This window comes from Aquarana catesbeiana, linkage group LG03, assembly GCF_042186555.1.
Source record: "Aquarana catesbeiana isolate 2022-GZ linkage group LG03, ASM4218655v1, whole genome shotgun sequence".
NCBI classification, from domain to species: Eukaryota; Metazoa; Chordata; class Amphibia; order Anura; family Ranidae; genus Aquarana; species Aquarana catesbeiana.
Window position 1 is genome coordinate 55277557 of NC_133326.1, and position 23317 is coordinate 55300873.

Genomic DNA, 23317 nt, shown 5'->3' on the forward strand with positions numbered 1-23317 from the left:
CTTTGACTGTAGAGCAGTGGTTCTCAACCTGGGGGTCGAATGATGAATTGCTACGGGTTACCGAATCCTGGGCTGTCCCTGGAGCCCGTAGCCACCCACTCAGCCTCTTTGCAGCCGCCCATTCAGTTCACGGCATGGCTGGGGGCAGTGACTAGAGGTGAGGAATGTGAAGTGGGAGGGGCTGGAGGAGACCCTATCTCCTGATTTCGGCATAGGTGTCACTGCTAGGAGACACCAAAAAGTCGGAGACGTAGTGAAGCTGGAGACACAGTGAGTAACACTACCTGTGATTAGAGTTGTCATTAAAAGTCCCCACTACAGTTCTCAGATCAGCAGATGACCTAAGTTGGCTGATCAGAACTCCCCCAGCGCTGCCACTGAACCCAGCCCAGCCCCCACCAGCACTGCCACTCATCGCACCCCATCCCCCAACCCCCCCCCCCCTGCTAAGGAGTAATGCCGCGTATACATGGTTGGACTTGCCAACGGGACAAGCTCCATCGGCATTTCCGACGGAAAAATTTAGATCATGTACTCTAAGTCCGTCGGAAATGCTGACAGAAAAAGTCCGATGGGGCATACACACGGTCAGATTATCCGACCAAAAGCTCCCATCAGACTTTTTCTATCAGAAATTCCGACCGTGTGTACGCTGCATTAGAGAAGGAATAAAAATAGAGAATACATGGAAGGGATAGGGAAAAAGGGAGAAAAAGAATAAGGGAGAGAACAAGAGAGGGATTGGGGGGGGGGGGGTGGGCAAGAAATTAGGATGGGGCAGTGATGGCGAACCTTGGCACCCCAGATGTTTTGGAGCTACATTTCCCATGATGCTCATGCACTCTGCAGTGTAGTTGAGCATCATGGGAAATGTAGTTCCAAAACATCTGGAGTGTCAAGGTTCACCATCACTGGGATAGGAAGTGATCAAAGGGAAAGAAAGGATAACAAAGAGAAAGTGGTACATGATACATGATGATTTTATCAAGGGGTCATGGCACTAGAAGGGTTGAGAACCACTGCTGTAGAGCAGCCTCTGCTTCTCACGAAACATGCAAGTCAGGTCTTTTTGTTTGCCTGGCAAAGTAGGTTTTACATACAAATAAATCTGTTTAAGCCCGATGGCTTTACAAGACCTATTTTAGTTTGTGTGAATGGCAAAAAAAAGTAAAACCTTTTAACTCCAATAATTTGAATACTTCAGTGTAGGTTTTAGTGCTTTGAAAATGTATTTCTTTGCATGTCAGGAGTTAAGACTAGAGGAGGTTCATGTGGTCTACCTATGGCCCCAAGGTAGTCATTGTGCAGCTGTTGGGTACCCTGTAGTGTTTTCCCTGTCTGGGTGCTTACACACAACTTCTGGAGCTGAACTGAAAAACTGAAGATTTGGTATTTCATAGGGAACATCTAGAAATGTTATCCAAAAAGCTGTACCTTAAATAATTTTTTTTTTTTTATCAACTTTTTTTTTTTTTTTTATAAAAACTAATATTTTTGTCTTATTTATTTTTTTTGTCTTCACTTTCTCTAGTAAAATAGTGGTGCGTAGCAGTGTGCTTCTTGTGCCTAGGCACTTCTGTGCCTTGAGTCTCATAGCTGTATATCTACAGGGTGAGATTCTTTTACACATGGCTGCCTCTGACTGCTGGTCTGTAGAGATTTGGTGTGAGCAATGGTGTCACTACTATGCTGCTCACTGTTCTACTTGTAGAGAAATCTGCAGTACAAGGATCTCCCTGCTTCTTCATATATTTTGTGAAATTGGGCTTCCTACAGTTCATTTGCTGCTTTTTGAATATTTCCCCTTAAGACATCTGCTCACCAGACATTGGGGGGCAGCTATGGCACCAAGTCCTACTCCTCTACCAAGATGGCTGTCTTTGCACATCATGCAGAAAAAGAATGATGTGTCAGTAATGGGAAAAAGATCAGTAGCAGGAATTCTATAGGCAGTACTGGTGGCTAGTTCTTTACCCTCTGCTTTGCTTATTTTGGTCTTCACAGTACATGTCCTCTTTAAGAAATGTAACTTTCCTAGATTTACACCGTGGCTCTATGATGTGATCTGTAGCATTGGAAAAGCCTGGGAAAACCTTCCATCTCTGTATGCTGCATTTCATGCTACTGAGGTGGCTAGAAAAAGCCCGCTATGTAGAAATTAGTGGTCGGTGACAGACGGGCCCCTATATGCTGGTACTCAATGGAAAGAATGCCCATTTGGTCAGTTTAGTGACCCCATGCATTGGGGAACAGTGGGGCGAATGCACCATGGGCCTCTTGCACACTGTACTGATGTATATCACTTGCACATGTATGTTCACACAGGAAGCATGGCATTTGCAAGCATTTATGTGCGTTTGTAAAGTATACATGCAAAAATATACTCTGATTTCTGTAAATGTTTTTATTTTATTTTTTTATACTGATCAAAGAGCAGTGCATTATTATGCACCTGTGTGTACAGACATATTGAAAATATAAGGCTGCCTTTAGATCAGTTAAAAAAGAAAAGTCTGCATGCAGTGTGCAAGAGTCGGTGCTTAGAAAAGAGAAGAGAAGCATCACTGGTCCGATGCCACTGTCCCTGCAAAGTGCCATTGGTGTCCGAACTCTGAGAGCACCATCAGGTGGGGGCTTAATCCACCATTGCTTAAAGTGTTTATTAAGGCAAAATATTAAAACACTGGCAGCCCCTCTATTTTAAGCAGATATACCACACTGTGTAAGCTTTTCTAAAAATGAGGCATGTAAATACCTTTTTTAGGGTGATCTTAAGACCGGTCACGTAATTCACGGCTGCTTTTGCAGCTACGATGCATGGCTTCTGCAGGAGGGGCCGAGATCTTCCTCTGTCAGCCAGGGAGGTCATGTGGCTGCTTAGCCCCTCCCACAGAAGCCCTGTCTCGGAGATGTAAAGCGGGCGCGAGTCACGTGACCGGCCTGAAGATAGCTCTAAAAATGTATTTACAATCCTCATTTTAATAAGACTTACACAGTGTGGTATGCCTGCCTATAAAAGAGGGCTGGCCAATGTAAGTTTTTGATTATAATAATAATGACGGGGGTGGGGGGCAGAGACACAGAACACAAAGCTGACAGGCAGGCAGGCATGGAGGGGGTAAGGGGGAGAGAGAGGAGCAGAGAGGACAGCCGCGAATGACTGAGGGACGTACAGCGGTCATGGCTCAGCAGCCATGATTATCGTGGTCAGTACAGAGAGGGTACAGGAAGTGGCAGGATCAGGCATGTTTTTTACAGTTTACAGAGGAACAGATTACACAGCACAAGTACTGTGCTGTTTAATTTGCTTTAAGGGACCAGGATCTGTTTGTTAACCTTAACCCATTTTCACTTTTTTTTTTTTTTTTTTTTTTTTTTTTTTGGGTTTTACTTCTCCTATAGATTACAGGAATGCAGTTTGTTCTGCACTCTTGTGACCCATTTTCAGTCTCTCATCTGGTCCAGGCTTGGGAAAGACCCTGACTTTACAGTTGGGATCCACCCAGATGCCTGGACCAGCAGCTGGTTCAGCCTCTCTTCCTGAGCCAGCCACTCCAGCCCCCTCCACAGCCCAGCATTCATGTCTGCTCTGGAGGGGCAGAGCAGAGAGCTGCTGACAGTCACAGCTCTCTACTTGGAGCAGAGGGGGAGAACTGAGCGATCAGCAGTGTTTGATCGCTCAGTTCTCGGGGTAGTAGCGACGGGGGGCAGCTGGGAATGGGTGCTGCAGACATCTAGGTGAATATATATTTTTTTTTCTCTTCATTCCCAAACTTCTCTTTTGATGAACCCCTGGCAGTCTTTGTAAGAACCTTGGAGTTCCACTGAACCTGGGTTAGGAAATGCTGCTATACAGGATAGATCTGCACGGTTTGCGCTTCTCATTCAAAAAAATGATGTACATCATCCCGTAAAAAAAGAGAGCTGTTTTAAATAATACTGTTGATAACTACTGTACCTGCTATACTGCCAGATCCAGAAAGTGCAAATTCTTTTTACACTGGCTTATGCCACTTAAACTCCAGGCAGAAACTTTTTCCCTTGTTGCTCATGCTTTCCTACCTTGAGCAAATATGTACTCTATTTCTTTCCTGATTCTTTAATCAAAGTGAAAATGAATGTGTGTTTTTTTTTTTTTTTTTTTTAATCAAAGGCTTCATACCCTGTGATTTCTGCTTTGTAAGACCTGTGGCTGCTATGTCCTCCATTGCCCCAGCCACCGTTCTTCCCCGCTGTACTGCTGTACTGCCCCGCTTAAGTGGGCATACCCGGGAGTCTCAGTCTTCCGGTCTGAGCTGCTCACTGTCTGTGAGACTCCTGGTCTGAACACCTCACTGTCGCAGGCCTGTCATTGGAAGCCCTAATTAGAAAAAGACCTGCAAGCAGCGTCTTTGGGGAGGTGGAGGAGCGGTGTATACACCATACCGCTCCTCCACTGCCCCTGCCCGTTGAAATGAATGGGCACCGCTGCCAAAGCGCCTCACCAGCTGTGCTTTTCAGACGCTATTAACCCTTTGCTCGGCCGTTAGTGAGGGTTAAAAACGCCCCGCTAGCGGCCAAAAAGCTCTGCTTAAACAACGGTAGAGCGCCGCTAAAACTAGTGGCGCTTTACCGCTAACGTGGCCACGATAGCAGTGTGAAAAGGGGTCTTATCCTCGCAATCCAATGTTTTACTGTACTTTTATTTTACTACATACTATTGTCTGGTCCATACTATGGCCCCCTGCACCTACTACATGCTATCCAAGCACGTCAAGTGCACGTTCTTTTATTTAATGTACCATGGAATGTCACTCCACTCATTTTTATTCCCCTCCAAATATAAACCTACTTTAAAAGGAAGCTTAACTTGAAGTGTGTTTATGTAATACTGTATTTCTTTAAAAAAAAAAAAAAAAAAAAAAGAAATGAAAAACCTGTAAATGTTAGTGTGACTAAACGCTTCATTTTAACGCCACCTCCTAATATAGCAGACTTTACACCATCACAGTCAGTATATTAATATCTCAAAATTTGCTGCACATACCATTTTTTTTTTTTTTTTTTTTTTTTTTTTTTTTTGGGCAATCTGAAGGCTAATTTTACCTTTTTGGAACATGCAATATGTTCCAGCTCTTGCCTCCTCTCCCCCTTGATTACACCCCTCCCTGTGACATCAGCCGGGGGATCTTCTCCCCACACCTGATGCCATAATTTATTTTTTTTTCCCTGCAAAAAGATGTGCATATATTTTTATAAGGTGAACTTATCCTTTTAAATATTTTCCTCCCATGTCCTTGACAAAGGATCTTGTCCTTTCGCTACTGTTTCATTGAGGTTGGTCTCGCTGCACCTTTGTGCTGGTATTGGCTACTCTGTCATGTATTTCTGTAGTACAGGAGCGTGCTGGGGAGGGTGGCTTCATTCCCACTCAATGTAAAGCAAATATTGTAGCCACCCTAAAAAAAGGAAGCAGGAGAAAATTGATAAGTATTTTTCTAGATGTACTGGCCCAAGCTTCCGTTAGAAAGGACACAGATGCACCCTTATGATGGTATGTAAATCTTCTCTCTCTTGTCTGTATTACCCAATGAATACCCAATACCATTGCATTGACAAGTTCTAATCTTTTTTTTTTTTTTTGAAGTTTGTTTTCTACAGAAATTGTTTCTACTACAGTGTGTGTGTGTGTGTGTGTGTGTGTGTGTGTGTGTGAGAATAGTATAAGCATGGGGCTGTGCCCTTCGGGTGTATATAGATGTCAGAGAGCTGGCTTGACAAGGCATACCTTCAAGAAAACAAATGTCAGTGACAGAATTCTATACGTAAACAAGGTGCGATGCAGTATATGGCGACAGACAGGAATGTCAGGAACTCCATGCAAAAATTGTGAATACACCGCCTGGCATTGCACATTGTACTGCCCCCAAGGAAGGTAAATTTCTCATGCTGGACTATCCTAATGTACAGTATGGGCAGCATAGTATGTGTATGTATGAATATACAGTTGTGCTCATAAGTTTACATACCCTGGCAAAATTTATGATTTCTTTTTCAGAGAATATAAATGAGAACACAAACTTTTTTCACTCATGGTTAGTGTTTGGCTGAAGCCATTTATTATCAATCAACTGTGTTTACTTTTTTAAATCATAATGGCAACAGAAACTACCCAAATGGCCTAGATCAAAAGTTTACATACCCCAGTAATTAATACCGTGTATTGCCCCCTTTAACATCAATGATAGCTTGAAGTCATTTGTGGATGAGGTTCTTTATATTCTCAGATGGTAAAGCTGCCTATTCCTCTTGGCAAAAAGCCTCCAGTTCTTGTAAATTCTTGGGCTGTCTTGCATGAACTGCACATTTTGAGATCTCCCCAGAGTGGCTCAATGATATTGAGGTCAGGAGACTGAGATGGCCACTCCAGAACCTTCACTTTATTCTGCTGTAGCCAATGACAGGTTGACTTGGCCTTGTGTTTTGTATCATTGTTCTGTTGGAATGTCCAAATACGTCCCATGGACAGCTTCCTGGCTGATGAATGGAAATGTTCCTCCAGTATTTTTTGATTTTCTTTTTCCTTTGCAGCTCACGCTTCCCCAAAACATCAGCGACTCACCTCCGTGTTTCACAGTAGGAATGGTGTACCCTTCATCATAGGCCTTGTTGACTCCTCTCCAAATGTACTTTTTATGGTTGTGGCCAAAAAGCTCAATTTTGGTCTCATAACTCCAAATGACTTTTTTGTGTCAGAAGGTTTGAGGCTTGTCTCTGTTTGGCGTATTGTAAGCGGGGTACTTTGTGGCATTTGTGTAGTAATGGCTTTCTTCTGGTGACTCGACCATGCAGCCCATCTTTCTTCAAGTGCCTCCTTATTGTGCATCTTGAAACAGCCACACCACATGTTTTCAGAGAGTCCTGTATTTCACCTGAAGTTATTTGTGGGTTTTACTTTGAATCCCGAACAATTTTCCTGGCAGTTGTGGCTGAAATTTTAGTTGGTCTACCTGACCATGGTTTGGTTTCAACAGAACCCCTCATTTTCCACTTCTTGATTAGAGTTTGAACACTGCTGATTGGCATTCTCAATTCCTTGTATATCTCTTTATATCCCCTTCCTGTTTTATACAGTTCAACTACCTTTTCCCACAGATCCTTTGACAATTCTTTTGCTTCCCCCACGACTCAGAATCCAGAAATGTCAGTGCAGCACTGGATGAAAGATGCAAGGTTCTGTCAGGAGTCCAGAAACTCATTGACCTTTTATATATATACACACACACACACTAATTACAAGCAAACGGATCACAGGTGAGGATGGTTACCTTTTTAATAGTCATTCAAACCTTTTTGTGACAACTTGTGTGCATGTTATCAGGCCAAAATCTCCAGGGTATGAAAAACTTTTGATCAGGGTCATTTGGGTAGTTTCTGTTGTGAATATGATTTTAAAAAGAGTAAACACAGTTGATTGATAATAAATGGCTTCAGCCAAACCCTAACCATGAGTGAAAGAAAAATTTTGTGTTATTATTCATGTTCTCTAAAAAAAAAATGGCCAAGAAATCATATAAGCTCCAATTTCACGCTGAATAAACTAAATTATTAATGTATCTTAAATGGATTTTTACTCCAAAAGCATTTTATTAAAAAAAAATGATTAAAACCAAAACAATCCAATTTAAATCAAAGGAATCCGATTTAAATCAAAAGAATCAGATTTTTTTTTTGATCTTTAAAAAAAAAAAAAAAAAAAATCATTGATTTTTAACCACCATGGATGGAGCGTAAAGAGGGGGCAGAGGAGCTAGGCCAGCAGAGAGTGATTAGATACTCGAAGAAGAGGAGAGTGCTGTGCTAGGGAGGTGAGTGGTTAATCTTTCAAGCAAGTTTCAAGGCACATTGCATGTTTATAAAAAATAATTATTGGAAAGAGAAAAACACTGCAAGTAAGCATACCGTATTTTAAGTTGGTGACAAGGCCTGGTTTGTTGTATACAATCCCTAAAGTGATCCATACACACGGTGATGACAGAACTTGGCATACAATCAGTCTGTTATCTGTGATCTGAAGCTGTGAGGTCAAACACTCCATTGAGTGAATCTGATTTTCTCTGTCATGTCTGTATGTGCCAGAATGTTGCAAGTGAGAGTTCAGTAATACTCTCATTGCTTGTGCATTTGCTTCATGCATAGGGAAGCTGATTTATTTCAATGTGCTACCCTAAACGCTGTAAAGAAGCTCAGATATTATTTTTTTTTTTTTTTTTTTTTTGAGCTTTGCACATTTTTTTAATCTTTACTGCCTGTTTTGGCACACATTTTTCCTCGCGCAAAGCTATGCCTCTTGCTTGCCACATTTGGGTGCCGTTAACAATAAATCACACCACAAGTGTGACACATGCTTTTGCATGTTTCTTGAAGCGTGCAAAATCTTCTGATTCTGAATGATATTACATGCTGTGCCGGTGTGAATGTAAGCTTAACCACTTCATCTCCGGAAGGATTTACCCCCTTCCTGACCAGAGCACTTTTTGCAATTCGGCAGTGCGTCACTTTTAACTGGCAATTGCGCGGTCGTGCGATGTGGCACTCAAACAAAATTGGCGTCTTTTTTTCCTCACAAATAGAGCTTTATTTTGGTGGTATTTGATCACCTCTGCGGTTTTTATTTTTTGTGCTATAAACAAAAAAATGTGACAATTTTGAAAAAAAAAAGCAACATATTTTACTTTTTGGTATAATAAATATCCCCCAATAATATATAATAAAACACAAATTTTTTCCTCAGTTTAGGCCGATTTATGTATTCTACATATTTTTGGTAAAAAAATCGCAATAAGTGTATATTGATTGCGCAAAAGTTATAGTGTCTACAAAATAGGGGATAGCTTTATGGCATTTTTATTATTAATTTTTTTTTATTATTAGTAATGGCGGTGATCTGCAATTTTTATCATGATTGCGACGTTATGGCGGACACATCGGACACTTTTGACACTATTTTGGGACCATTGTCATTTATACAGCGATTAGTGCTATAAAAATGCACTGATTACTGTGTAAGTGACACTGGCAGGGAAGGGGTTAAACACTAGGGGGGCAATAAAAGGGTTAAGTGTGTCCTAGGGAGTGATTCTAACTGGGGGGCTACTACTCACATGACAGCGATCACTGCTCCCGATGACAGGGAGCAGTGATCTTTATCATGACACTAGGCAGAATGGGGAAATGCCTTGTATACATAGGCACTTCCCTGTTCTTCCTCTCCGTGACACGATTGTGGACATCGAGTCTGCGGGACCCGCGGTCATGGTCACGGAGCACGCGGCGGGCGCCCACAATGCCGCTTTTTAAAGGAGACGTACCTGTACACCCATTTGCCCAGCCGTGCCATTGTCCTGACGTATATCTTTGTGCACTGGTCGGCATGTAGTTAAAGTGATTGTAAAGTCTCTGTTTAAAAAAAAAAAAAAAAATTACACACATATATTATACTTACCTGCCCTGTTGCAGTGGTTTTGCACAGAGCAGCCTATATCCTCCTCCTCTTTTCGGGTCCCGCTTCGCTGCTCCTGGCCCCTTCCTACTGACGAGTGCCCCCCATATACCAGCAGCTTGCTATGGGGGCACCCGAGCCGAGTCAGAGCTCCTTGTAGCCATTCAGACATGGAGCCCCGGCTCCGCCCCTCTCTCTCCTGATTGGCTCACGCGACTGTCAAAGTCCGTTAGCCAATGGCACCATGGCTGTTCCCCAGCCAATCGGGAGCAGAGTCCTGGATGGCCGAGGGAATCGTGGACATCGCTGGATAGAGAAGGGGCTAAGGGTATGTATTAGGGGGTGCTGGGGGGCCTGCTACACACAAAAGGTTTTTTATCTTAATGCATAGAATGCATTCAGATCTAAAACCTTTTGCCTTTACAACCTCTTTATAGCAGAACTTCACCCAAAAGTGGAAGTTCTTCTTCTCTTCTCCTCCTTCATATCTGGCACTTTTTTGGGGGGAGGGAGCAGGTACCTGATTTTGACAGGTATCTGCTCCAACTTCCAGTCGGATTGCCCTAACAGTTCGAGTGCAAGTTCTCCCCCCTCTCTTCCACCCGCAACCTTCTGGGACACGTCCCAGGTCCCGGAAGGCTGTGGGACCATTCAGATCGCGCAGTGCGGCTCGCACATGCACAGTGAGCAGTTGGTTGTGAAGCTGCAAGCAGTCACAGCTGGCTGCCCACAGTTAATATACTGGTACCGGGGTCTGAAGCCCAGTGAAGAGCCAGACGGATGATGACAGAGCTGCATCCTGGGACAGGCTAGTGTCTAACAGCCAGCAGCTACAGTTTTTGTAGCTGCTGACTTTCAATTTTTGAAAGGTGACCGAAGAATCGCTTTACGATTGGCCAAACGTGATTGAACTAAAAAAATTGTATAGATTTCCCCCATCCACACATTCAATGTGGATGGGGGAATTGCTCCCGCTGAGCCATTGTATTCTGCCAGCGGGGAGCCGTCTTCACTGGCAGAATACAATGATTAGTGTTGCCAGCAATAGTCGGCAGCACTGATTATTTGGGGAAAACCCGACAGGCTGGTTATACACAAGCCAATTTGTCCAGCCTGTCCATACATGGATTCAAATTTGGCCAGTCTCTGCTGAACCAGCTGAATTTCGATCCATGTATGGCTCAGGTAGTAATTTTCACATCACTAATATTTCATGACTATTCTGCTCATTTCGAATAAAATAATGGCGATACCTCATGGAAAAAGAGTTTACTTGACAAGTAACTAACACACATCTCCAAATACAGCTGCAAAGGCGAGTGTGAGTCATGATAAAATGATTACCAGTAGGTTTCACCTATAATCGAGGTGTGTCAGTTGGCACTTTGATAAGCTGGTTTTCAGAGGAACCCGTGTTCAGAGCGGCCGAATAGCCTGTGTAAGAATTGCAGGTGCTTTGGTCAGTACTGCTGAATGTAGTGCCACGTGAGGGAGCGCCATCCTGTTCATTCTGGCTGCACATGCGCAATGTGTACGCACTAATGTTGCCTATGATGAACTGGGTAGCTGTAAAAGGAGAAAGTACAGACTGCGCATGTGTGGCCTGTAAGAAAAGGATATTGTTCCTTCATATGACACTAGGGGGCGCTGGTCTCAACAGCTGCTCCATCCTTACAGTAATTAGGGATGGAGTCATCAGACTGTAGAAAATTTTAGGAAGGCTTCTTTTTAGTGCAGGTTTAGCCTACATTCTTTTAACTGAAAAGGGAGCCCTGGCTGGGAAGGTAGGTTTAGCACACTATGCTGCTCTACTCATATAAGTTAAATCCTTGTGAATGGAGGAGAGTCTGATCTGTGATCAATCACAGGATTCTCTCCCCCATTTACAGTTTGTATTACAGGCAATGTAATCAGTGAACTTTTCTCAATGAAAGCGGGGGGCAGGAGAGGACATGTACCCCTCGGATCATCTTTAGTGGAGCTGAGCTCAGAGAGCCGAAGCTGTTATAACCCCTCACAGCACTGGAAGAGCAGCAGCATGAAGAGTACAGGGCAGCCCTTTCTACTGAATCCAGCAGCCTGCACGTCATAGGATAGAACTAAAGCTGTTTTTTTTTTTTTTTTTTTTTTTTTTGCTAAACATTCGCTTTAAGATGTTAGATTCATAACTCGGCCATTTTTAACTATTTAATCCCTGAGGAACCCTTGACATGCCCAGGTCTTCATTGGAGTTTAGTGGGGAAAAATGTCTTACATCAGTTCTTGGGCCTCATTCACACAAGACTGAGTCCGCCAGCTCAGCAGGAGATCTTTCCGCTGAGCCAGCAGATGACAGGTCCGTCTCTGCTCTCTGAGTGGGCAGGGGCCTGTCAGAGCGCTGCTGATTCCTATGAAGGGATTGGGCGAAAACAGACAGCATGTCCGTTTTCATCAGATCTCATCCGATCCACCCAGATGGATGGCGAACGTATCCACGTATGTGTATGCAATCTGTACACTGGGGGGAGAACCTCTGGGGGAATCTAGGATGGAAAAGGACCTGGGGGTCCTAGTAGATGATAGGCTCAGCAATGGCATGCAATGCCAAGCTGCTGCTAACAAAGCAAACAAAATATTGGCATGCTTTAAAAAGGGGATCAACTCCAGAGATAAAATGATAATTCTCCTGCTCTACAAGACTTTGGTCCGGCCGCACCTGGAGTATGCTGTCCAGTTCTGGGCACCAGTCCTCAGGAAGGATGTACTGGAAATGGAGCGAGTACAAAGAAGGGCAACAAAGCTAATAAAGGGTCTGGAGGATCTTAGTTATGAGGAAAGGTTGCGAGCACTGAACTTATTCTCTCTGGAGAAGAGACGCTTGAGAGGGGATATGATTTCAATTTACAAATACTGTACTGGTGACCCCACAATAAGGATAAAACTTTTTCGGGGAAGGGAGTTTAACAAGACACGTGACTACTCATTAAAATTAAAAGAAAAGAGGTTTAACCTTAAACTACATAGAGGGTTCTTTACTGTAAGAGCGGCAAGGATGTGGAATTGCCTTCCACAGGCGGTGGTTTCAGCGGGGAGCATCGATAGTTTCAAGAAAAGCACCTGAACGACCACAACATACAGGGATATACAATGTAATACATATAATCACACACATAGGTTGGACTTGTGTCTTTTTTCGACCTCACCTACTTTGTAACTATGTATCGCCATATGTCTGATTTTAGCGCATCGGTTGGCAGACTGGTGTCAGCGGACTCATATCCGCTGACATCCGTCTCCCCATAGGAGTCAATGGCTGGCCCGCTCGAATCCACCTGAAAAATGAACAGGCGGATCAGAGCGGGCTTGCTGTGTGAAAGGGGCTTTAGTGAGAAGAATGCCCTGTTACTGTTAACTAAAAGGATCATTATTGTCATGCCACTGACTCTGCCGAGTGGCATTGGCCCCTGAAACTATACAGGCATCCTCAAATTGGAGGTTAATCGGCCACCACTCAAGGAACCCCCTAGCAATCTCTGGAGCAGTAGTTGCCAACTTGTAAGGTAATGGAGGCCTCAAATACGGCCCTTCATTTCTCCAAAGGGCCACATACAGTTTTCTGTAGCCTTACATGTAAAGAAATATTATAACAGACAGTCATGCTATAGGAGACAGTCAAAAGCTGTGGACATGTTGCATTAAACTGCTAGACTTTACTACTATTAAAGTGATTGTAAACCCACTTTTTGGACTTCTACCTATAGGTAAGCCTACAATAAGGCTTACCTATAGGTAGTGGAAATATCTCCTAAACGTGTGCCGTTTAGGAGACATAATGAGCTAGTATGCATCGCATACTTGCTCATTATGAAATACTTACCTTAGATTAAAGCTGTTGCAGCGGTCCCTGCACACCACTGTGACCGGCGACATGTCTCCCAGAGTTATTTCCAGGTTCGCAGGCTCCAGCGCAGTGATTGGCCAGAGCCGCGATGACGTCACTCCTGCGCTAGCGCGGGAGCCACCGGTCACGGCATGGCTACTGAAGAAGCGGTACAAGTGGGCAGTTTCTTCAGTTGGCATGTGCCGATGTCGGCACATGCGGATACAGAGAATGTCTCCTAAACGGTGCAGGTTTAAGAGCTATTCACGGTACCTACAGGTAAGCCTTATTATAGGCATTCCTATAGGTAAAAGTGGTGTAACAGGGTTTACAACCACTTTAAAACATTTTATTAGTATTTTTTTTTTACTCTGTATTCCGAAGGCTGTTTTATTTGATTTTGAACATGTGACCAGCAGCACTAGAAGCTCTTCATGCTTATGTTTCCCTGCAGACAGGCTGGGAAAGATCTGGGTTGTGTGACAGCTGTATATCAATTGGGAAAAAGATACTTGGATGTTTTTTTCTTTTTTGTGTTTTTTTTTTTTTTTTTTTTTTTTAATTAAAGTTACAGTGCCTTCATCCATATACACAAATAGAAGGGACGATGTAAAATAAACAGTGTGTGTTTAGTATCACTTTATGGGACCTTTTACAAATAAATTCTCCCTCTACTCACTGCTGGGGTCCGAAGGCTACACTTCAGACACCAAAGGGCCTCATGTGGCCGCAGGTTGGGCACCAGGACTCTGGAGGATCCATAGGGTTCCACAAAACTCTGGTTGAGATTGGCTGCATGGGCGTCCGCAGAACTTTTTTCAGGGGGGGCGGCATAATTTTAAAGTCACCCATACTTTGACCCTTTTCGACAGTGTCATCATAAATATGCCATGGGCTGCTCAGTCTAAAATGCCTGGGCTTATTTTTTGTCCCAGTTCGGGCCTGAGTACAGGAGATGGTCAGAGACTGCGAACAAGTACAGGAGATGGTCAGAGACTGCGAACAAGTACAGGAGATGGTCAGAGACTGCGAACAAGTACAGGCGATGGTCAGAGACTGCGAACAAGTACAGGCGATGGTCAGAGACTGCGAACAAGTACAGGAGATGGTCAGAGACTGCGAACAAGTACAGGAGATGGTCAGAGACTGCGAACAAGTACAGGAGATGGTCAGAGACTGCGAACAAGTACAGGAGATGGTCAGAGACTGCGAACAAAGTACATATACATTACACCCCATACACACACAATAATTAGTATGGAGAACTCCCCTCCAATCAATTTCTACATTGCAAGCTTCAGATGACATTAGACAGAATAGAATGGATTACTAACCCCAGAAAAGGCAGATGCAAGGCTCCAACAACTGCTACACATGCCAAGAAGCTCAGATGAGGCTGGGGCCCCTTTATAGAAAGGAGAAAACAGTGCTGGCAGTCCGAGGAGAGGAGATAAATCATTAGTGATCTGGTCTGGCTGAGCATTAGCAGACTGTCTGCAGCATGTGAAAGGTAATAGGCAGCTACAGGAGAGTTGCAAACGCCATCACTCCTGACACATACTCCATGTTGTGTATGTGACTCCAGGCCCTGGGACGTGCAGCGCGGTATCTCCCATTGATATGCACACTTGCCTATATGTAGCACCAGCCCTGCCAGGGGGGGCACTTGACCCCCCCCTTGCCCCTACCTGCGGACGCCCATGATTGGCTGTTCTTACTAATGGAAACACCTCCTTGTTCTGGATAATAGATATGATTGTTTTGTTCCGTTTGGATTTGGGTCATAACTAAAATCCCATAATGAGGTTGTAAAGATCACACAAAAAAATGTTAACATTTGCAAGATCTCATCACATTGTGTATAAACATGCTGAGAATCTAGTACCTTATTCTCATAAATGGCTTACTTGTACATACACTATGCACCTACTATAGCCAATATATCAGCCGACGAGTGCGGCTGAATCTGCACATTCAAATTCTTTATTGGCAGCCTGTTTGGGGAAGAAAGGAACACTCACATAGAAGAGGCAGCCTGCTTAGTTGCACAATGATCTTTTGGACTGTGAAGCAAGCGGCACAATTTGTACAAATAAAAATTGTAGGAGTAATCCAAGTGATTGCTTTTCTAGGCAGATGTCATAATAATCCAGCTAGCAAAGTATCTTATGTTTTAGTAATAGATTTACCCTCAGAAAGTTTACTTTGGTGAATTATGGCAGCCTTGGTGCTGAAGTAGCGTTGCCTCCCTTCTAGACTAGTACACCTATTTTTCCTCGCAATTGTTCTAGATCTTCTCTTCTAGATCTGATGTACATATCTGTGTAAGTAAATGTACTGTTTAATGGGCCATAGACTATTTGTTTTAATGACTAAACTAGTATAAAAAAGTAGCTGTGAAAAGGTATTGTTGTGTTTGATGTCCAACTCCAGCCATTTCATGCGCATGTCCTTAAAGCGATTGTAAGATTTTTTTTTTTTTTTTTTTAAAACAACAGACGTCTCTCTACTTACCTCTGTACAATTGCATAGAGCGGCCCCAAACCCTTCTCTTCTCGGGTCCCCCGCCTGCGCTTTTTGGCTCCTCCTCTGTCCAGTCCCCCCACAGGAAGCCGCTTTCCATGGGGGCACTTGTGGGTGCTCGCTCCCGAGCCCCACTGCGGCGTCCATTGACCCAGACAGTGGGACTCAACCCTGCCCCCCGCTTCCTGGTCAATGGCTCTGATTGACAGCACTGGGAGCCAATGACTCCCGGTGCCCCAGCAAAGGCAGTGAGATATGGAAGTGAGGGGAGAGAAGAGCTGCAGATGTGCACAGCGCTGGATTGAATGTGGGCTTAGGTAAGTTAACCACTTCTGGATCGCTGCACGTCGATGTACGTCCTCACTTTGAGGACGGATATCGTTGTTATGGCAGCAGCTAGCTGCCATAATCCCTGTATCGCTGTGTTCACCCCATGGTCCAGTACAAGATAAAAGTGGTCTCTGTGGCGGATTCGCCGCAAGATCAGTTTTATCGGCGGCGGGAGAGGGGCTCCTCTCCCGCCGCTTACTGGTGCCCTCCGCCACTTACCGGAGCCGTCGGCAGTGGCGGAGGCAATCGGATCCTTCCCGTGGCTGTGCATGGAGATGAGTGAGGGTAAGATGGCCCCCACCAGTCTCCATGACACTGCAGGGCGGAAGCAACGTCAAAATGTCACTTCCACCCATAGCTCTTAAAGGGCTTTTTTTTTTTTTTTTTTTTTTCTTGAATTTTAGTGTAAATAGGAGATCTGAGGTCTTTTGACCCCAGATCTCATATTTAAGGGGTCCTGTCATGCTTTTTTTCATATTACAAGGGATGTTTACATCCCTTGTAATAGGAATAAAAGTGACACAATTTTTATTTATTTTTATTTTTTTTAAACAATGTAAAAATAAAAAATAAAGGTAAAATAAATAAGAAAAAAAAAATTTTTTTGCTCATGTGCAGAAGCGAGCGCATACGTGAGTAGCGCCCGCATGTGAAAACGGTGTTTAAACCACACATGTGAGGTATCGCTGCGATCGGTAGAGCGAGAGCAATAATTCTAGCCCTAGACTTCCTCTGTAACGCAAAACATGCAACCTGTAGAATTTTTTAAATGTCACCTATGGAGATTTTTAAGGGTAAAAGTTTGTCACCATTCCACGAGCGGGCGCAATTTTGAAGCGTGACATGTTGGGTATTAATTTACTTGTTGTAACATTATCTTTCACAATGTATAAAAAAAATTGGGCTAACTTTACTGTTGTCTTATTTTTTTTTTTAGTCAAAAAAGTGTTATTTTTTTCAAAAAAAATGTGCGCTTGTAAGACCGCTGCGCAAATACGGTGTGACAGAAAGTATTGCAACGACCGACATTTTATTCTGTAGGGTGTTAGAAAAAAAATGTATAATGTTTGGGGGGGGGTAATTTTCTAGCAAAAAAAAAAGTTTTTAAACACATCTAAAAAAGAGGCTCGGTCCTTAAGTGGTTAAAGGGGGGGGGGGGGGGGGTGGCCTAAATCAACGCCTTAACATTTTATACCTGAATGTAAGGAATGCATTAAGGTAAAAAAATGTTTAGGATTTAGTACTACTTTAACTGCAGATAATGTGAGTTCGGGGACCCACACCCACACAAATGTCAAATTGGGAGCAGTCACTGCATTGCAACTGACATGAATGGCACTGCCTGTACACAGGTGAAGGGAACTTCTGTGCAGGCAAAACATCGCCCTCAGGCATTCTACGCAGTAAGGTTAAAAAAAAAAAACCTGCATGCAGCTCTGCCAAATACATTCCTGAGCCGGATCTCAATCAAGTAAAGTGCACGAGAGCTGTGCCTCTCTTGGGGCGCTCCCTCATAGGCTCAGATACAGCAGCGGGAGCCATTGGCTGTCGCTGCTGTCAATCACAGCCAGTGACGAGGGAGTGAGGGTGAAGCTGAGCCCCACTTGGTGTGTCTGAGCAGGGCTCAGGAGTGAGAATGCATGAGTGCCCCCATAGCAAGCGGCTTACTATGGAGGCACTGGACGGGGGTGGGGGGAACCCGAGAAGAAGAGGATCAGGGCTGCTCTGTGCAAAATGGTAAGTAGAACATTTTACCAAAAAGACTTTACAATCTCTTTAACCACTTAAGGACCGCCCCACGTACATATACTGTGGCAGGGCAGCCCTTTAGCCCAAAATCATGTACCTGTACGTGATTCGATTCTTCGGCTCTGGGGCGAGCGCCCCGCTCCCACTGTGATTGGCCACAGTGGGAGCCAATTGGCGGGTCCGAAGGATGCGATGTCCGCCGAGGACTCAGCGATCGTTCGTAGAGAGGCAGAATGGCAGTCTGCCTATGTAAATAAGAGACCGCTGTTCTGCCAGAAAGGAAACTAGAGATCTCATGTTTCTGCTAAGCAGAAACAAGGATCTCTGTTTTCCTATAGTCAAAGCACTCCCCCTACAGTTAGAAAGCACACATAGGGAACACACTTAACTCTTTGATCGCCCCTGATGTTAATGGGGTCCTTGCCAGTGTCATTTATACAGTGACAGTGCATTTTTTTGTTTTTTTTAAATTTTTTTTAGCACTGATCACTGTATCGGTGTCACTGGTTCCCAAAAAGTGTCACTTGGTGTCAGATTTGTCTGCTGCAATGTCGCAGTCCTGCTAAAAATCGCTGATTGCCGCCATTACTAGTAAAAAAATAAAAAGTCCCCAAGTCTATCCCATAGTTTGTAGACACTATAACTTTTGCGCAAACCAATCAATATACGCTTATTGGGATTTTATTACCAATGATATTTAGCAGAATACATATTGGCCTAAATTTATGAAGAAACTAGATTTTTAAAAAAATATATTTATTGGATGTTTTATAGCAGAATGTAAAAATGTATTTATTTATTTTTTCAAAATTGTCGGTCTTTTGTTTATAGTGTATAAAAACCACGGAGGTGATCAAATGCCACCAAAAGAAAACTCTATTTGTGGGGAAAAAGGACATCAATTCATTTGGGTACAGCCTCACACGACTGCGCATTTGTCAGTTATTTTACATTCTAGTGAATGGAACCATTGGTAATACAGTAGGTTGATGCAGTCTTCTTGCTGTGTGTTGTCCATAACTTTGACTACCTACCTAATATTGATTAAGTCCCCCTTTTCCTGCCAGAACAGCCCTGACCCATCGAGGCATGGACATCGTTAGACTTCTGTAGGTGCTGTGGTACCTGACAGCAAGTTGTTAGCCTTTAAGTCCTGTAAGTTGAGGGGTAGGGCCTCCATGGATTGAACTTGTATTTCCAGCAAATCCCACAGATGCTTGATTAGATTGAGACTGGGAGAATTTGGAGGCCAAGTCAACACCTCCATACTCATTGTTGCATTTCCCAAGCCATTTTTGAACCATTTTTGCAGTGTGGCAGTGCCCATTCTCCTGCCAAAAGAGACCACTGCCATTAGGGAAAACTATTTATTTCAATGAGGGATTGTACTTGGCCAGCAGCAATGTTTAGGTAGGTGGTGTCATGTAACAATTCTACATGAATAGCAGAACCCAAGGATTCCCAGCAGAACATTGCCCAAAACATCACACTGCTCCTGCCAGTTTGCATCCTTTCCATACTGCATCCTGGTGTCAGTTCTTCCCCAAGTAAGAGTTACACTCAGCTATCCTCCTAATGTAACATAAGACGTAATTCATCAGACCAGGCCACCACCTTCCATTCTTCCATGGTCCAGTTCTGGTTCCCAAGCGCTCATTGTAGGCATTTTTAATGGTAGACACGGGTCAGAATAGGTACCCTTGACTGGTCTGTAGCCCCATACACAACAAACTGCGATGCCCAATTTTTCTGCTTTCAAAACAGCAAATTCAGGGATAACATGTTTACTTGCTGCCAAATATATGCCACTGACTTTCAGATGCCAAATATAATCAGTGTTCATTTTAACCTGTCAGTGGTTATAAAGTTATGCAGATCGGGGGGTGTTTGTGTATATATTATTCTCTTAGACAACGTTCTTCCCAAAAATAAAAATGTAAGATTTTTTTTTTTTTAATACAGATGAAGAGCTGGACAATTCCTCTTTGCCATGACAACTAATTAAAACCTTTATTGTAACCTGGTGGCAAATGAAGAATTTTGTGAAATTCCTGCATAGCGCAGGTTCCTGTAGCTACAGAATTCTACAGTAGAAGGGATCATTTTCATTTTACTATTTTGGGTCTGGGTTAGCAGACAAAGGGGAAGATGGCATATCGGGGTCAGGGCTGGGGGTACCTGGAGGGATAGATGGGGTAACAGTATGGCTAGGACTCAAAGTACCTGCAGAAGCAAGTAGATATAAGAGTATGTCTAAGATTGGGGGCACCTGGAGAGGCAGAGGGGCTAACGGTATGTCTTGGGTTGGAGGTACGTGGATCAGAAAATGGGGAAGCGAGATTGGGGGTACCTGGAGGGGCATAGGGGATAATGGTATGTCTTGGGTTGGAGGTACCTTGATCAGAAAATGGGGAAGCGGGATTGGGGGTACCTGGAGGGGCAGAGGGGATAATGGTATGTCTTGGGTTGGAGGTACCTTGATCAGAAAATGGGGAAGCAGGATTGGGGGTACCTGGAGGTACAGATGGAGTAAAAGTGTGTTCACTATTGGGGCTTTCAGAAGGGGCAAAAACATGGCACCACAGAAATCCTTCTGCATTAAAAGGAGAGGGGTGTCTTTTTGGGAGAACCTTCATTCCCTCCGGCCTTCTCCTCTGACACGTCATTCCTTAGTTGGTCTGCAAGGGGTTTGGTGAGCCTTGAGTCTCTGTTGCAGGGCACTTCCTTTTGTTCGTACACTTACTTGCAGCAAACATATGCCCTGGGACGATTTGAGTTTCATCAATACTTGCAAATTAGACACTTCTACTCGGCAATCTTGGCTGGCAGAGTAGAACAGTCAAAAACTCCATTTGAATTCCTGTGCGGAGAGGCTTCTAGGGATAAGGGGATTATCTCCACTCTTTATCGATACCTTAATGACTACAACTCCCCTCCAAAATCTATAGCAATGGAGGCATGGGAGGCTGAGTTGGCTCAAGAGTTCCCGATGGAGGTCTGGCAGGACATGATTGACAACATGCACAAATGTACACGCTCTATATCCATAAAGTTAACAGTACTCAAACTGCATACCCAATGGTACTACACTCTGGATCGTCTCCACAGAATATACCCACTGGTTCCTGGCACATGTTTTAGAGGATGCCAGGACAGGGGTACGCTGTTGCACAAGTTCTGGAGTTGTAAGGCCTTAGATTCCATTTGGCAGAAAACAACCTCTCTCATAACACTTCTCTCTGGAGTATCGGTTACCTTGACCTATCAAATGTGTTTGCTGTTTGCCGAACTTCCAGCTGTCCCCCTCCCACTACACTCTCTTCAGCGCAATCCAATGGGCAATAGCAATGAATTGGAAACGCTCCCATGTATCTTGGTCGCAGGTGATTTTACGCATAGAGTCCATTAGGATTATGGAAAGAATACACCATACTCTCCTGGACTCCATGCACATTTTTGACCGTAAATGGAATGCTTGGACGGCACACCTGCTTAGTAACAGACTCGAGGATCCTTCGGTCCCTGCTGCAGAAGCACAACAGAACTGATTATTGTAAAACTTGATAGAATCTGCTAGGCAGGTGCCTCCAACGCTCATTTTTCCTATGTTCCATATATTGCTGAGTATAACATCCTTACGCTTGGGTTGCACATATATCACAATTGAGAGTTTTTCTTTTCTTTTGGTTTCTTTTTACCTTCCTTACTTTTTTTTTTCTCTTTCCCAATTATTGGGTTCATTGTGTATTGTACGGAGCATTTTTAATTGCAACTTGTGAGAGATATTGTTAAGCTGTTTTAGGCTACCTGGTCACTGTACTTATTATTCTCACTGTGCATGTACACCCAGTCTTTATATTATTCTGCAATAAAAACGTTTGTAAACAAAAAAAAAAAAAAAAAAAAAGAGAGGGGTGTCTGGAGAAAAAGATATGGCTCTTGGGGAGCGGGGCTTCTCTGGACAGCTGTCAAGTGGTCACCAATAGAATGCTGGAGCAGAAGGAGGCATCCAGTAAAAATGAGAGATTCAAGTAAAGGGATTAAAAGGCAGGAGAAGAGTGACCAGAAGAGGGCAGAATCCAGGGCTCAGAGGAGACCAGTCACCATGGACAGCTCCAATGCCAAGGCATTAGAGGATCATGATTAAAGTTACACTAAACGTTTTGGTTTAATAATAAAAAAAATAATTCTATTCAAGTATGTATGCTTGACTTTCAAGCATATAGGGGTTGTCTGAAAGTTTTTTATTTTAAATTAAGTCCATGTGGTTGTCCTCATTTACCACTTCATTTATCTCCCAGTTAATTTTTGGATGTGTTATTATTCTGCTTTTTCCAGTATATTTTAAAATTGCATTGCTTTTTAAGTCCCTGTGATTCGGATTCTGTGTTTGATCTCGCATGTAAGCTGAGATGTAAATAAATGTATTGTGACAATTTGGAATGCACAAAGTTTAAGTATATTTTTTTATCTTGGCAAAAATGGGGGGAAAAAAGTACCTGATATGGGATAAAAATGATGTATTCTTAACTCAGAAATGAACACCCTTAACCACCCCCCTCCGGTCTCCGCTGTGCTTACCTCCATGAGCTGTCGTTGCCCACGCAACCGCTATAGAGTTTTGGGATTTGAAATCCCTGCACTTCTCCTTCTTTCTGCAGGGGTTCCAGGACCGATCAGAGTGATCTTGATTGGTCCCCACTGGCACAGCACATTGCTTTGATCCGTCCTGGAAGCACTGCTCCCAGGAGAGGGAGAAAAGCAGCAATTGCAAATATCCAGACTGCTTCCCCGGCTGCATGGGCACTGACAGCTCATCACTCAAGGAGGTAAGTACAGAGAGAAACAGGGTGTTGGGAGGGTGTAAGGTGTTTTAACCTTTTTCATTTTTTTTTTTCTGAAAAGGTGAACTCAAACATCAATCCTAAATTGGATTATAATGGGATAAGTACTTGTTTACATCATGTCCGTTGAGCTTCGTTTTTTGACACATGACACATGTATGATGTAAATGGGGCAAATAGGAAATGATTGTCTATGTGCTCTGTTTACACCATACATGTCCCATGGTGTGAAGAAGAACGCAGCTCAACAGACATGGCGTGAACAAGCTCTAAATCTTCCTATAAACCAGAGAACCCCTTAAACGATGGGCCTCTCCACTTTTACTAGCTGATTAGCATTCCTGTTCAGTGTTCTAAGGGTAGAAGACAGACTGCTGGCTGATCTAGCGTGTGAAGGTTGTTTTGGAATAGTAGCTGAGTGCGGTTACTATTAGCTCCGTAAATTTTTAAAGTGCTAAAAGTGAGAGGCTTGCCACGTGTTCAATCATATTTTATGTATACTTTTTAAAATGATATAATCAACCAGTAACC

At 43.5% G+C, this 23317-nt stretch overlaps 1 protein-coding gene across 2 annotated transcripts in view; it reads left to right on the forward strand.

Moving 5' to 3' along the window:
• CRTC3 (CREB regulated transcription coactivator 3) overlaps nucleotides 1–23317 on the forward strand; it is a 221507-nt gene that overhangs the window by 55787 nt on the left and 142403 nt on the right. The window lies entirely within an intron of this gene.